Source organism: Lycium barbarum, chromosome 8 (assembly GCF_019175385.1).
Source record: "Lycium barbarum isolate Lr01 chromosome 8, ASM1917538v2, whole genome shotgun sequence".
In the NCBI taxonomy this organism is placed as follows: Eukaryota; Viridiplantae; Streptophyta; class Magnoliopsida; order Solanales; family Solanaceae; genus Lycium; species Lycium barbarum.
Genome location: NC_083344.1, coordinates 106,129,242 through 106,136,855, shown reverse-complemented (window position 1 = coordinate 106,136,855; position 7,614 = coordinate 106,129,242).

Below are 7,614 nucleotides of genomic sequence, written 5' to 3'. Positions count from 1 at the left end.
AACCAAAACTCGCACTTCAAAAACTTAGCAAACAAGCTATTCTTCTTCAACAGCCCAAGTACGGTGCGAAGATTGCTCCCATGCTTCTCTCTACTCTTGGAATACACTAAGATATCATCAATAAACACAATCATAAAAGAATCAAGGAATGGCCTAAATATGTCATTCATCAAATTCATGAATGCAGCCGGGGCATTAGTAAGCCCAAAAGACATCACCAGAAACTCATAATGTCCATATCTCGTCCGAAAGGCTGTCTTCGAAATATCCTTAGCCCTGATCCTCAGCTGGTGGTAGCCTGAACGCAAGTCAATCTTGGAGAACACTGAAGCAGGTCAAATAAATCATCAATAGGAGGCATAAGACACTTGTTCCGAATAGTAACCTTTTTCAGCTGGCGATAATCAATGTACATCCTCATAGATCCGTCTTTCTGCTTCACAAACAACACTGGAGCACCCCAAGGGGAGACACTCGATCTAATGAACCCCTTGCTCAATAAATCCTGCAACTGATCCTTAAGCTCTCTCAACTCGGCAGGTGCCATCTGATATGGCAAAATAGAAATAGGGGGAGTGCCTGGATCCAAGTCAATATAGAAGTCAATGTCGCGATCGGGTGGCATACCCGATAGATCAGATGAGAATACCTCTGCGAACTCGCTCACAATGGGAATGGACTCAAGGGGTGGAGATACAACAGTAGTGTCACGCACATAGGCTAGATAAGCTAACCACCCCTTGTTGACTAATTTCTTCGCCTGAAGAAAGGAAATAATCTTCTTCAGAGCGGGGCTAGGAGTACCCCTCCACTCAAGTCTAGGAATGCCCGACATGGCTAAAGTGACTATCTTGGCATGACAGTCCAAGATCGCATGATAAGGAGAAAGATAGGTCATACCCAAAATAATATCGAAATCCACTATATAAAGAATTATCAAATCTACCCAAGTGTCATAACCCATAAAAGTAACCAAACACAACCGATAAACTCGATCAACCACAACAAAATTCTGACCAGAGTAGATACATGAATAGGTACAGCTATGCTATCACAAGGCAAATCCCAATCAACGGCATGATATGCAGACACATACGAATAAGTGGATCCAGGATCAAATAATACAGATGCTGCTCTATGTCGGACATAAATTGTACATGCTATGACAGCATCTGAGGCATCTGAGGCCCCACCATGTCCAGACTGAGATCCATCTTTCAAACTCTGGGACCCATCTCTACCAGCCAGGGATCCACCCCTAGAAACATGAGAACCGCCACGGCCTGACTGAGTACCTCCCCTCTGAGAAGCACCTTCTCGACTACCTGACGATGCCGGAGTCCTCTAGGACTGATGACTCTGCCTGGATCGGGGACACCCCCTAGCATAATGACCGAACTCTCCACACAGAAAATAGTCTTTAGAGGGCGGACTGACAGACTGAAGTTGAGGACCCGGCTGGAACAACCCTGTCTACTGGTTAAGAAAATGAGCTCTCAAGAGCTCTCTGTCTGGGTGGCTCACTGGAGGAAGCTTGAAAAGTTGAATGCACAGGGCGGCCGGAATAGGGCTGATACTGCCTAGAATACTGACCGGCGCCCCTCGAGCTGGAACCACCATAACTCCAAAATTGTCGCGGCCTCTTCTTACTAGCCCCTCCAAATGTACGAGCCTTAGCGCCCTCGACTAAAGAAGCATGCTCAACAATGGACTGGAAGGAAGCCCCCCAGGGCCTCAAGCTGAAGGCGAGGAATCTCAAGAGCACCAACAAACCCACCAACAAAGCATCGAATCCTGTCAGGCTCAGTAGGAATCAAAGGCGCTGAATAACAGGCCAAATGCAAATAGCGAGTAACATAGGCCTCCGCAGACAATCCCCTCTGTTGCAGATGGAGGAACTCCTCCCTATGTGCCTCTCTAAATCTAGGGGCACATACTTCTCAAGGAAGACCCGATGAAACTGTGTCCAAGTCAGTGGAGGAGAACCCTCAGGTCTGCAAGCAATGAAATACCTGCACCAGGTCTTCGCGTCTCCGCGAAACTGGTAGGACACATAATCAACTCCATGGGACTCAAAAAACCCCATCCTATGTAACAACTCATGCATGTCCAAGATGAATCTACGCATCCTCCCCAGAAGTACCCGAGAATCTCGGTGGCTCCAACTTCCTAAATTTCCCAACTAGGTCCTAATCAGTCAAGGTCATAACAGGGCCTGCCACTGGTCTAAGATCATCTCTCGAGGCTAGCACTGCATCTATCCAGGGAGCCATAGCCGCAGCAGGGTGTGCTACACAAGTCGGTCTCTACTCAGGGGTCACGCCCCAATCTAGTCTACGAACCTCCGCCCGGAGTAGTAACACCAGCGGCAGCCTGTTGGGCATCCAAATGGAGTAGAACATGGGCCATAGTATTCTGCATAGTCTGCTCAGAAGTGACCTCAGGATGTACCCGTGCTGGAGCCTCATCATCCTCGACGGCCTGGTCTCGAACCTGCTGATCCTCAGGCTCTGGAGACGGAGATCTCTCACGCCGCTGCCCTACCGCAGGAGCCCTGCCCCTGGCTGGGGCAACCCCGTGGCCTCTAGCTCGATCGCGTCCTCTAGTTGTCGCTCGACCCTGGTGCCAGCCGTAGCTGCGGGCTCTGGCACCTGGTCTCTGGCTATCGTAGCTCGAGTCCTCACCATCTGTGAAAGAATAGATAAGAGTCGAATACCAATTCGATTGTTCCAGATACCAATTAGAATAAAGTAGCATGAAGGAATTGAAGAAAGTGAAGTTTCCTAAATGTCCTATATCCACTCGCAAATAAGTACGGAGCTCATCGTACTGATCCAAGAGACTCTACTAGACACACTCTTGTATTATAGACTGGATAATCTAGGGCTCTGATACCAACTTGTCACGCCCCAGTTTCGTTAAGTCGCGCGAGCACCTACCTTTCCCACCTCAGCAGGAGAACCCTTATCCTAACAATCGTAAATAAATAAATAAGCGGAAGACATAAAAAAACGTAAGTCTGACGATAATGATATAGAAACATGCGGAAGTAAGGAAATACATCAAATCCACCCAAACTCTGGTCTAACCATACGAGAGCCTCTAACTAGATACTACATGTCTGAAAGTAATAAAATACATCAATAGTCTAAAAAGTATGTCTTAGAACGGAAATAAAGACATAATAGATAGAGGAATCTTCGGGCGGCGAACGTCCCCCTACTCACCCTGAGGACTCGAATCAGCAGATCCTCGAGTAGCTATCAGCTACGAGGTATAGACGTCGAACCCACCCGGAACTCTGCATTCATAAAAGAATGCAGCAAGTGCAGGTTAGTACAAACAACAAGTACTGGTAGGTATCATAGGCCGACTAAGATTAGCTAACATATATAAAGGCAATAAAGTAAAATAAATAGGTAAATCAATAAGGTATAAGTTAAACACGAGCCGGTAACCAAGTACACGTCTATGTTATAGCATCTAAACCCAAATGTGTCAAGCCTCAATATAACAATACAAATTCGTATATCACGAGTACATCACAAGAATATCACAATACAAGCCACAATACAATGCAATGCAATAATGTCTGGGATGTGAATGCAATGCAATGCATATGCACCGTGCACATGTACTCCGATGATGGAACATCACATCTCGACAGCACAACCCATGGGGGACCCGCGAAGTCCATGTACCTCACGATTTCGGCAACAACCTCGGCAATTTCTACCTCACGACTCCGGCAACAACCTCGGCAATCGCTACCACTCATCCTTGGTTCCGGGATAAACATCGGACATCGATCCTCACGTCACTCTCATCCAACTGAGCCCAGCTCATAACAGTGTTTCCTTAAGTATCATCAATGTATCAAAAATTATCATGAAGGATGAGACTGCGTGCAATGTATGAGTTCAATGTCAATAATCAAATCAATATCAAAGTACCACGCATAGGCACACCAACAATATCATGAAAAGGCTACACAATAAGCCATAATAGAATTATTACCCTCGTCTCAAACGACAATAAGTAAGATACCACAATATCATAATCAAGATTTATCAATAGTCTCTAATATCTACTATCTCCACAGGGCATCGAGCCAACAACAGTAGAACAAGATAAGTCACAACACAAAGGGGTGGCTAACCCCAATCACACAACAGGCCCAACCTAATACAACATCCAACCCAACGTCATACCCGAAGGTTTACATGCATTCTCCAACAATATCGTATAAATATATGTTTCGCTAAATGAAGTCTCACCATAGGATAAACCGTAACCTACCTGGAAGGCCGAACGGCAAAGTCTCCACAATCACACCTTAGCCTTTCTTTTACTCTGAGCCTTGAGATAAAGAAAGTCTAAGTATATTCAAATCAAGAAGAACATCAATCAAACCTTACTTCTAATCAAGACCCAAATTCTCAACCTATGAAATGGGTTTTATGAACTAGAAGGGTGAAATTATGAATCTAAAGATTCCAACATGAAATTAAAGCTCTAGGTGATCACTTCCCATCAATATCAAGCTAGAATAACCAACAATTTACTCAAATTCGAATTCTGGGCGAAACCCCCAAATTTTGGTATACCCTTAACTTCCAATCTCATAAGTTAGCCACTAATTAGGAAGAAATCATGCAATTATAGGTTCTAGTCATCAATTCCATGCTTAATAGATCTAACCCAACCAACAAATCGTGATTTAGAAGCCTAGAAAGAAGAATTCATGGAACCCTCTTTTAATCTTCAAACACTTAATGAACTATCAAGAAAAAAGAATTCTAAGGTGATTGAGGACATTGGAATAGTAAAGGAATTTGAAGAACTTACCACCAAGAATTTCCTCCATGAATATCCTTGGAAAGCTCCCACGAACTCTCTAGTCGAAATAATAAAGAATGGGAGACTTAAGGCTTTTAATGCTCAGTTAATGAATTAATCAGCCCGCTACCGCTTCTGCGGCAGCGGGACCGCTCCTCGACGGTCACTCAGACCGCCGTGACGGTCAATCCACAATATCACCTAGCCTCTGTGGCGGCCCATCCCACCGCTATAGCGGTGCCGCTAAGGCTGTACTGGTGCCGCTATAGCGGGCACCAGAACCAGATTTCCCCCAACATAATCACAATCTCAACCCGAAATCTCGACTATCACCCGAGGCCATCTGCTCACATACCACATACACAGACATACATAGAAATACGCTACAAACGCACTCGTGGCCTTGGACTTCTCGACGGAGATCTCATTGACCGAGTCAACCCCCAATATCTGAATTCCAACTTCCCAACCCAAGTCCCAAAATGCAACCAAGTGCATTGGGAACTGAACTAGATATGCACACAAGCTCTAAACAACCATTCGGACCTCTCAGAATCGACGAATTTTCAAAAAAGGTTTGTTTACCCAAAAGTTAACTTTGAGGCAATTCTTTTTCGATTAAAGCCCAATTTTCCCAAAAAAGTCACCTAAATCAATCCAAACACCTCGGGAAGCATGTCAACGGTCCCCTCGGGTCACAAGTGAGCTAACAAGCTCGGGAAAAGGTCAAAAAAGTACTATAACGACCAAGCGGGTCGTTACAAGACTGTTGCTTTGTAATGCATAATCTCATTTCCCGTTAATTATAACGTCACTGATTCACTATTAATAAATCATAGTTTCTTTATTTATTTGAGGATGAAAATCGCGGCAGCATTTCTTGAACGCTCAAATATCTTTTTGCAATGATTGGTTAGTCAACATCGATTTGATTCAGAAAAAATAAGTGAAATTAATCCAACATATGATAAAATTCATATGGATTATTGGATACTATATTCTCAAAAGCATTCAATGAAATAAAAAAGAGAAGAGCTCTTATATCATGAATGTAATTGAAAATAAAAGGAAATTCATCTTTAACTTTCAAATACTTTTTATATTATGGTTTAGTTTTTCGGAGTTCATAAAAAATATCAAACTACTCCTTCAATAACTTAATGTCACAAAATGTCACAAGAAGCAAGAAAAAAAAAAGTAATTATAAATTTAATTTTAATGTTAGTCTTTGGCCCGGACTTACCACGAACCAAGTGACACTAGTTTTATATATATATATATATATACACACACACACTTTTTTGGTTCAATGAACCAAACATCAACCAATAGTATATCCACTAATTAAATAATTTCAGTATTTTAATTCCTTTATCATAATTTCAGCTCCCTGCACATAGCGGGAGCTTAGTGCACTGGCTGTCCTTTTATTATAGTCTCAGCTCTATAATCCAGAATAACTTGTTCAAAACCAAATTTCCCCTTTAAGTTTTAAGTTTTATATACTGACAGCTTAAAAATATTTACGCATTAAGGTCTCTTATAAGTAAACAAGTAAATCGATATGACAAATATTAATTGATAATTTGATAAAAATAGTACTAACACTACTAAAAATTGAGATTTTCCCACTAATTTTCCACTGAAAAAGTTCAATGGCTATTTCCCACCTAATGTCGGTGGGAAAAACCTAAATAATAGTGTTTTCACATGAAAAATTTAGAAAATTTCCTAGCGTTTCAATGGGAACATGTTTCCCACCATGCATTTTTCTAGTGACCTAGTCCGGTGTGAAAATCATGTTTTGTAGCACAAATATCCACTAAATATCGGTAGGAAAAATCTTTATTTCTAATAATACTAGTTGCAGGAGGCCCGGGCTTAAACTCAAAATATAAAAATAATACGTAAGTTTTATCAAATAAGTTTAATTTGTTTCACTTTTTTAGTACATAATTAATTTAATGTAATTGCAAGTTATTCATATTGTGTTTATAAATTTTCATAATTATTACAGTTTGTTCATCATAAAAGTGGATAGTTTTTAAAAAATATATATATATATTTCTGAGGAAATAAGTTTGGTAGGAAAATTTGCAAATACCAAAATCGCACGAGTGATTCGATATTCTATAAACTAACATGATAAAGTATGATAAATACAGCTTGCCGAAGATCATAAATTGGAAATTATTTTCATATTTTTATGAATTTGTGAACATGCAATTTTTATTTTTTCACTCATTATTTTATGTGTCAAGACTTTATGCTAGTCAAATGTGTTTTTTAACCTTAGTTTTAGACGAAATTCAATACATAACCTAAATTCATAAAATGAACCTCAAGAATCAATTTAGTTATTTATATATGCTTCATGCTTAAAAAGATTGATTTTTGTTAATCTAACAAGAGATTTTAAAAATAATCTAATGTTGACTGATAATGCTACCTTCATTTTCAACATTAAACAATGCCATTCAATAATTTTTACTTTTTGTATTTGTAAGCACATATAATATCACTAAAGAAGTAAAATGTTGGATGTTTAATAGGGAGAAGCATATGGAGAGGAACATATGACGTAGGGCATGTTTACATGTAAAGTAAGACCTAATAAATGATTTAGCTGAAAAGGTTTTCTAACAAATCACTCATACCTAGAAATTAAAAAATCTTTTCACTAAATTATCCTTAATTAAATATTATCAATTTTATATGGTTTCTCGATAGTCTATAAAAATTAACTTATCTAAATGAGGATAAATTTAACTATAT